At 37.6% G+C, this 9,877-nt stretch overlaps 1 long non-coding RNA gene across 1 annotated transcript; it reads left to right on the top strand.

Moving 5' to 3' along the window:
- The first annotated feature begins 105 nt into the window (after positions 1-105).
- LOC145549099 (uncharacterized) lies at positions 106-6,051 on the top strand. Its single transcript, XR_014085052.1, has 3 exons — positions 106-452; positions 3,481-3,565; positions 4,564-6,051. It is a non-coding gene; the product is annotated as an uncharacterized LOC145549099 (long non-coding RNA).
- The last annotated feature ends 3,826 nt before the right edge of the window (positions 6,052-9,877 follow it).

The following is a 9,877-nucleotide window of genomic DNA, read 5'->3' as shown; positions in this document are numbered from 1 at the left end:
GCGAATGGGTGCGTACACACGGAGGGTTTTATACCCCGAATGGGCTAGGGGATGGGAGGAACACCCCACTCCAAATTCCTGCATAGGCCGACATGCTGGTGGTGGCGGTGGGGGTTGAAGGGTGGGGTTTGAGGTGGAGCAATGAGGAGGTGAGACGATGGAGTTGGATTTGGAAAGTAGGAGGTGATGCAGGAGAGGGGCTGGAAGGAGAAGGAGGTGTTGCGAATGGAAATGAGACCTGTTTTTGGAACATGCATGGTCAGTGGAATAAGAATAAGGGAGAAGGTGAGAGAGCAAAGATGGGAGATTATGAAAGGGCGGGTGGACTGGAGGGAGAGCAGAGGGAGGGCTGTGGGGGGCACTGATTGACGGATCAACTGGTTTCTGCTCAAGACGATGGCCAAACTGGGAGGGAGACTGACTCAGGGAACAAGCTGGCACGGTTGGCACAGGTGAAGCTGCTCATCCCTGAAATCTCTGCAAAGATGTTTAGAAGCATCTGCAATTTTACACAGATGCCCACCCAGTTAGACGAGACATAAAGCGTTTTCACACCCAGTAGATAGGATTCGATTGGGGACTGAAACTGCAACATTTGTCCCCAACCGACAAATGTTGATTGGCTCTCCCATTAATCAACAACATTCTGATGTGTCGCGATGGCACTTGACAAAATGCATGCTTCAGTTGTTGAGTCTGCGTTCTGTGACTTTGTATTTTAGTGTTTTTATGATGTAAAGCACCTTGAACTGCTTTGTTGCTGAAATGTGCTACACAAATAAACTTGAAAACATTTGTTACATTTTCAGTTGGTGCAGGTCTCTTTCACACTGTAATGCATTTTACAATTATTATTATTATATAACATGAACTGGATGACTCAATGTCTTTACTGTATATTTATTGTAAATATTTCTGCATATGTGAATGTATATTTTCTTGTTCCATTCTTACCTGTTAAAGCTGCAGTATGTAACTTTTATAAAAAGTATTTTTTTTTACATATTTGTTGAAACTGTCACTAGTTTGGGATGAGATTTATTGGTTATTTAGAAACAACCAATCAGAGCCAGGAGGATGGTACTTCGTTACTGTACTTAAGTACAATTTTCGTGTATTAGTACTTTACTTAAGTAGATTTAATAATGGATACTTTCTACTTTTACTCCACTACATTTTACAGTAAGTATCTGTACTTTCTACTTCACTACATTTCTACAGAACTGTCGCGTTACTTGTTACATCCAAGTCGCGTTGCGCTTTTTGTCCGTTAAAATGTGAAGTTCAGGGACTTAAGGTGGCGCCGTAAAATCCAAGCAATAACGTGACTTGCGTGGCTGTTGTCACCCATCGCCTCCCCCTTTACTCGCACGCGGAGCTCCAGACATGCGCAGTGGTTTCCTCTGAGCGGGAGGAGATGTCTGTTTGATCGTCAGTAATATAATAGCGCTGCATTAATCATAAGATATGGCAACATGTAAAATCAGCAGCGCTTTGCTTTCACAGACAGTGGGGACTTTGTCCAACTTTTAGTGTCACTTCGAAGGAAAGCTTAAAGAAAGGCAAGATCTGTGGACGTGATGCTAGCAAAGCTAGCTGTACAGAGACACATGTTGCATCTGCGATGAAAAAAAGTTGTGACTCATGCGCTGAATTATTGTGTGGAGGTGTTGACTGAGGTGTCGCAAATATGGGACAACGCTGGTACCAAAGTGCAATATAGTAATAAGACATTCAGGAACGATCCGATTCTTCTGGACGGATCTTTACTGATTAAATTTATTTCAGCTCTAAGTATTTAATATCTAGGTGTTTTATGGGAACGTGGATCTTTCAGATCAATTTGAGAAGCAATTTTGATAGGTAAAACTTAATTTTTTTGTGTCATGTAGCGCGGGGTGCTGGTCTTGACTTGGTCTTGGGTAGGTGGTCTTGACTACAACTCTGCTACGTGGCCCCTCGGTTGCATGTCCTCCCCCACCTTCTTTCCATCCCCTTTCTGTTGGATTTCTTTAAAAATAAATGCCACTAGTGGCAAAAAAAGTGAAGTTTATGCTATGTTAGGACAGGAGACGAGATATTTCCATCCCTGAAATTATGATGCATAGAATCACATATCTAAGTCTAAATTATGTTACAAAGAGTAAACACAACATGCTTTATCTGTGGCATTGTTCATTAAAATGGCACATTTCTGATGTATTAAAATTAAATATGATTGGTTCACTTAATGATATTAGCGATTAGGTAATGCATTCAGCAAGTACTTTTACTTTTAATACTTAAGTATTTTTAAAAGCCAGTACTTTTTTACTTTTACTTAAGTACAAATGTTAATGTGGTAGTTTTACTTTTACTTGAGTACATTTTTGTCTCTGTATTTGTACTTTTACTTAAGTAAATTTTTTGAGTACTTTCTCCACCACTGCATAAAGGATTAATAAATGATCCCAACTCTTTGAAAAACCTATTCCCCTCCTCACCTGTGGGGGCGCTGCGCCAAGAACCATTGAAGGAAATGACCCAAAAACCTCTAAAGTAGATATGAGCACAACTTCCTTCTCCACAAAATGTAACAAAAATTGAGTGGTGTCAGGTTTTACAGTTGTAGGATTTATCTTTTATCCTTGGTTAAAATTTTTTTTAAAAAACACGAGTCATTTCTCTCGCTTGTTTTGGGTATATTTACCCAGAATGCCCTGCGCTGTAGTCCACTTCCTGTTTTACGAGCAGAGCTCATGGTTTCAACCGAACCACAGACCTACATGACTGTATTATAGCTTTTGGAAATAGAAAAACAAAAAAGGAAATGTGAGTTTCAGCCAAACATTTTGAGATTAATCTCAGAAATTTTATTAAGAAAAAAAAAAAAAAAAAGCAAAGTTCAGAGTTTGAAAAGTCAAATATTTGCTAGAAAAAATGCACAGAAATTTTGAGATTAATCTCATAAATTCCAGAGAAAAAACTTTTGAGTTTCAAAAGTAAAAAAAGAGTCAACTTTTGAAACTCAGAAATTTCCATGTTTTTTTCTAGAAATGTTCTGAGATTTATCTTCATGATTTTTTTTTTCTAGCAATTTTTTTTACTTTTCAGTTGGATTTTTACTACACTGTACCTCTAACTTTTACTCGAGTAAAGTTCTAATGAACTATATACGACGTATATAGAGTATTTGGCAAAAATTTACTTTTTTCTACAATGGCCCTAATACTCCGTTGTGTAGACCAGAATTTGCATTTTGGTCCACATCTGAGTTCAGTTGTGCATTCACACCTCTCCAAACAAATCAGACTTTTTAGGCAATCGAACTGGAGTTTGATTAAAACGGACCAAACAGGACTGGTGTGAATGAACCCTGAGTGGACATATGAAGAAAGAGCAGCAGAGGAATGATAGCTGGGGGACGGGAATACCAAGATATCGCATCACAGAAGAGTAGATCCTCCAGGATCAAGTTTTATTTATTTATTTGTTTTTTAGGAGGAAGGGAAAGCGTCAGAGACGATCCGGGTCCAGAGCAGGACATTGGCCTCTTGTGGTGGAACCGGTGCAGTGAGGGAAGCTGGTAAAAACTCAGTGTGCTGATTTACTGTTTGTTTTCAGAGCTGTAAATATCCTCCTCTACTGTTGGTAATAACAACTACAGCTGATTGTTAAAGTACTCGACACTTACTGAACTTACAAGACATATTTCATCAATATTTATGAATTATTGACTGAAAACAAGCTTCTATATCTTGCTGAAAAGCTACTTGTAAGTTTTGTCTTATTTCAAATGTACTAACATATTTTCACTAAAAACTAGATAAAAAATACTTGATAAGACTTGTATTTTTTTTGCAGTGCTGCATTTTACCTCGAGGCGAGCGCTAAGTGACTGCTGAGAAATTGAGGTGTTTTGATCTTTGTGATGACTCATATTGACAAAGCAGCAAAACGATCCCTCTTTACTTTAAAACCTGATTATACTGCCTTTGTCTTCACTTTAACCAGTGGGCTCAAGTTCCAACCTTCAAAATTAACAAAATACGTGCTTTTTGCATTATTACAGATGTAAACTGAGATTCTTAGTGACTCAAACTCATATCTGAAAATACAGAATACAGATTTGTATTCTAGGAAAGCTTCACTGCAAAACAAAATCTTACCAAGTATTTTTGGTCTAGTTTCTGGTGCAAATATATTATACAATTGAAATAACTTTTTTTGTAAGAATCAAAGGCTTGTTTTATGTAAATAGTTCCTTAATATTGATGGAAAATATCTAGTTTCACTGGCACATTATCTCACTTATTAGATAAGAAAATGTCTTGCTATAAGTAAAATAATCTGCCAGTGAAACTAGAACTTTTTGATCAATATTAAGGAATTATTGAGTGAAAACAAGCTCCTCCATCTTGCTGAAAAGTTACTTGTAAATTAGGTTTGTATTGTTCTAAGTAAGGTAAGATATTTGTACTAGAAACTAGACAGAAATTACTTGGTAATCTTTTGTGTTTTTGCAGTGCAGCGTTTGAATCTTTTCCCCACTGAAACATGTTTATATTTGTTGCTCTCCGCCAGCGTACCATCTCCGTTTCATCCGCTCGTTCTCCGGGCCCCCAGCTGTCGTACAGCCGCTGTGACCTCTGAGATTTCGGGGGCCGTGAAAGGGTTCGGCCTGTCAGTGTCTCCCTCAGGGCACAGCAGTGACATTTAACTCAATATCCCAGAAGGATAAGGTTTCTGCCGTGCTCCCCTCCATCTTCCGCCTCCGTCTGTCGCTGAAGTGTGAGTAGCCCGTGCACGCAGGAACTCCTGCAGACCCCGCGAACTGGGACACCCATCTCCACCAGCCCCCCGCTGGGTTAGCGCGCCACACCCTTCAGCCTCGCTGAGGGATCACCGTGTGCCACCCAGCGCCTTCCTCTCTCCACTTTTGAACTTTGTGAGTGTTCCCAGCTCTTTACAAGTGTTAAGCACTGCGGCGGCGCGGCTGTACTCATCCGATGCAACTAAGTCTGTCTCTGCTGACTTGCAGACCACAGGCAAAGTGAGAGGCAACGGGTGTCACTCCAAGATGCATAGGCCTGATATATTTTCTGAAGATTGCTGCACTGTGGAGAGGTTTTTACCCGCCACATAGAAAATTTGTACAAAAATTTGGAAAAAAACAAAAATCCTACCAAATATTTTGGTGTAGTTTTTAGTGCTAACGTGTTTGTACACTTGAATTAAGACAAAAATAACTTACAAGTAACTTTTCAGCGAGATATAGGAGCCTGTTTTTATTCAATAATTCCCTAATATTGGTGGAAAAGTGCTAATTTTGGTGGCAGATTATTTCACTTATAACATGGTAAAAAATTCTTGTTCTAAATGAAATAATCTGCCAGTGGAACTAGCACATTTTCATCAATATTAAGCAATTATTGACCAGAAACAAGCTCCTATATCTTTCTGAAAACTTACTTCTTAGATAATTGCCTTATTTCAAGAGCACTGATATACAAACTTGTGAAGTAACCATTTAAAGTGACCATCATCAATAAGATTTTGATGCAAAAAACGTTTAATTAAATTAAATTGATAGTCTGAGCTTGAGCCTCCTGTTAATTTTATTAAGTATAAAGTGAAGACGAAGGCAGTATGGTCAGGTTTCAAAGTGGAGGGGGACCAATATGGGTAACGCAGGCCAGACATGAGTTCTCACAAAGATGGAAAAAACCTCAGACTCATAGCAGTCACCTAGAACTCACCTTGAGGGAAAATGCTGCACTGCACAAAAAATGCAAATCTTACCAAGTACTTTTAGTCTAGTTTCTAGTGTAATTTCTGAATTGAAAATAAGACAAAACTTACAAGTAACTTTTCAGCAAAAACAGTTTTAAGTCAATAATTCCTTAATGCTGCCGATGATGTTGTAATTCACACAGATGTACACCTGCTATTTTTGCTAAACTTTCATAGGTTTCACATTGAAATAATTTCATTTTAAAAAAGGTTTCTTTAGCCTGATTTTATTTTGCAATTATGTCATTTATATTAATGATTTTCATTTTGATCTTTAAAAAAAACACGCAATTTTCATGTAACTTTATATTTTAGTCAAGTCTGATTATGTAATTTTTACATATTAAACGAATATTTGTTCAATGTTTGTTCCTCTGTACTTTAGTAGATTTTTTTTTACTCGAGTAATTTCTTGGACACCTAATTTTTACTTTTACTGCTTCTACTCTTACCTGAGTACAATTTTTGGGTCATCTAAGATATTTGCACGAGAAACTACCAAAGATATTTGATTAGATTTGTGTTTTTTGAAGTGTAGGTAAAATTCAGTTACACTGCATATAGTATTTTTGTAAAACCAAAACAGAACTGAACCTGCATATCGTTTTTCACACATGCAAAGTATGCTAAAAGGTTCTCAGATTGGATTTATACAGCTGTGTGGGCATAATTAGGGTTATGGATAAAGCAGCCATAAAGTTGGTTTTAGCACCGTACTTGTTACAGCATTAGCTAATAGTAATAATAGAAGTGGCAGCTGAGCCTCTGAATCCAGAATTCCTCTTTAGATATAAATAGAGAAGGTGACAGTGTGCAGTCGGCGGTGGCAGCACAACAGCTTTGCTGCGTTTTTATGTGGGAATGTCTGCTCCTCGCTGCAGCTCAGATTCATGAATCAAACCTCCACGTATCAGGGACAAAAGTTGGGACTCATTAAAACTCCACGGTGTCATTAGTGTCCAGTAGGGCTGCAAAGGTTCTGGTTGTTCACACCATTCCAGGCACTCAGGGATGTACTATATAAGCCACGAGAGAGCTGATGAGGGAACGAGAGACTGTTGATCATTTTAATAGAGTGTCGCTTACCTGGTTTGCGCTGCATTTTACAAACCGGAGGTGTTTTATTGGGAAACTCGAGGTGAGTTGAAGGTCTCACAAAAGAGAATAATTTACAGAGCAGCTGAAATTTTTAGAAAACCCAATCTGATCCTAAATAAGGTTAATAAGTAATTGTTTTTGTTTTTTTACAACATCATCAAGCCTTAGTAAAATTGTTGCCATAACTAATTGGTTGTCTTATTAGCTGTTCAAAATGGGAAAATGGAAATGACAAGAAAACATCACATTCTATCGAAATATCTGCAGGTTTCAGCAAGTCAAATTTAAGAATTTTTAAAGATCTATTATAAAAAATTAACAATTTCTGTGATTTTTTTTTTGTACTTCCTTTTGGGTTTCTATTGCTCCTAAAAGCATCCCAAACACTTAAAAAACCCACCTAGGCAGTTTTTGGCAAGAAGTTAAAAGTTTTTTGGTGTCTGGAATATGAATGGTTTCAAACATCTTCCGAATGTCAAGTTAAAAATCAGCAGACACTCACCTAGCAACCCCAGCCGGTTACCTAGCAACCCAAGCTGAGCTCCACCATGTTTGATCAGTGCGCATACAACCATTGTATTGTATGCTCAATACAATGGCTGCTGGAAATGACTTAATGTTTTGTTGCTGACTTACCATACAGAAATGACTTGTTCCATTCTTGGTTGTGCAGGAGGCTCTACTTCTGCTTTTCCAAGATGTAAGGCCATTTTCACACCAGGGCCTAAGTTGAATTGGGTGGCTTGGCCAACAGCTGCTTATCTGGATTTAAAGTGACAAGAGGCCCTACAACAACTCATTCTGAAAAGAGCTCAAAATAAGCAGAACTGAGCAGGCTAACAGCATTATCTAAGAATGATTTTGTGCAAAACATTGTGATGAACATGTTTTGTATCGCCTATAGACCAATCCTAACCTGTTCAAGAAAGTTCAGAAAATCTTAAAATTTCCAACTTTTCAAAATCAGAAATTTCCAAGTTCTTTCTAAAAAATTTCAGAGATAAATCTCAAAGTTTCTGATTTTTTTTCTAGAAACATTTTGAGTTTAGAATGTCATTTTTTTCTAATATATTCCTGAAATGAATCTCAAAATTTCACATTTTTTTGACAGCAATTTACTCCTTGTTTTTTCCATCTACAATGGCTCCAATGCGCCTTTGTAAAGTTTACTTACTCATGATAGACGGGAAAAAAAGCTAGCTAGCCAGCTAGCTAGCTAGCCAGCCAGGGTATATTCGTAGCAAGTTAGCGTTAGCATCAACCGCTTCGTCACAGAACACGCGCCTCTTGCATTTGACTGACAGAAAAGTCCCAAAAGAATAAAAAAAAATACAATCTATAGAATTATATCTCGGTAGAATACAGAATGTTACTTTAATTTAAACCACATTTTATAGAAGTTGGATTAGAAATAAGGGCGCTACAAACATTTTTGTGACCGATCGGAACGGTTTGGTTTACCGACATGACTCAATGCATAGTAATGGCATCTGAAGGTCAGATAGCTACAGTTAGCTTTGCTGCATAACTTTTGCGAACTTCTGTTAAAAGATGATGTAAATTAATAATACTTAAATTTCTGGGTTTAATTTTGTTAACGGAACTGTTCTAACGCGGCAGCGCAACTATTGGTGTATTCCGAAGCTCAAAAGTGAGCTTCAGAATACAAATAAATAGGTAAAAACGTGAAATATTTGAAATTCATAAATTCTCAGTTGAATAATTAGTAAAAGAAACGTCGTTTTGCCCCAATACGCTCCAGGACTGTGCGCATGCGCGAAATACCCGGATATAAAAAAACATTGAACGTGTCTATTTTAAATAGTCCAGCCGCCACAGATTTTAATGTGATCAAACATATCTAAGTCCAACTTGCTTTTTTTTATTTAGAAATTATTTGTTATTGGAATTTTAATTTCTGATTCATAAATTTTATATTTTTAAAGGAAGCGCAGACACCGTGATGTGATTTCTTTATTTACTCAAGGGTTTCCACTGAATAATGTTTCCAGCTTAATCACTATAATGAATTTAGTTGCAGTAAAACACATTGTTCAGCATTAAATTACCAATATTTGTGTCCACAAGAACATCTGCCTCGCCATGTTGACTGGCATGAATCAGGAGGCTTATATTTCATGAGGGCCATTCTGTTACCAGAGTGTCATAAACCAAATCCTTGTGCAGATTTATAATACCCGTCATAAATTACAAAACGGCTCAATGTGTCAGGCCGGCAAGACGATATGAATGGGTATGTACAGTATTTGGTATCATCTGAAAGATGAACTCTGTAAAATAAACATATTTAATGTCTTATCTATTTTAAGTGCACTGACCTTCCCGAACCAAAGGCACAGCTGTAAGCGAAGGGAGCGGAGCAGCCGCAAAACTCGAGTTTTCTCTTTCCAATGAATCTTAATCTGGTAAACAGACTTACTGAGGTCAAGGTCAGGATTAATTCGGACCTCAAAGCTCACAGAGCAGCGCAGATTTAACCCCCCCGCCCCCCTAGTGAACTTTAAAAAAAGAGGCAAAAATAGAGAAAAAAATTTAGATTTTTGCAAAAGTGAGCTTCAGAATACAAATAGGTAAAAACGTGAAATATTTGAAATTCATAAATTCTCAATTGAATTAGTAAAAGAAAGGTCAGAATTAACGTCATTCGACTTGTAAAATAACTTTATGACGTCTTAGGAAGGACAAAGAGTTCATGACCTTTTTTTAAGCCTCCATTCTACAGTAGTACACGTCGCTCCTCACCTCTGTTCCTGTAGAAGGAAGGCAGAGTGATGGACCGGGTTTTGACCGGGTCGCTGATGACAGGAAGACGAATGAGTGCAAAAAACGAGCCGGAGAAATGCCAGAAAAGGACTTCATTTAAATCATTAAATATAGAAAGACGCCAAATTTTTTCGAATAACGGCAGCATCAAATAGTTTTATCTTTAAAAACAAACACTTTGAAACTGTGATTATTTTTATTTAAAATGCAGCTGCATGCAAAG

The sequence above is a fragment of the Poecilia reticulata genome, chromosome 19, assembly GCF_904066995.2.
Source record: "Poecilia reticulata chromosome 19, P_reticulata-male-v2, whole genome shotgun sequence".
Taxonomy (NCBI): Eukaryota; Metazoa; Chordata; class Actinopteri; order Cyprinodontiformes; family Poeciliidae; genus Poecilia; species Poecilia reticulata.
Note: the sequence above shows the minus strand (reverse complement) of the source record. Positions and strands in the feature narration are given on the sequence as shown.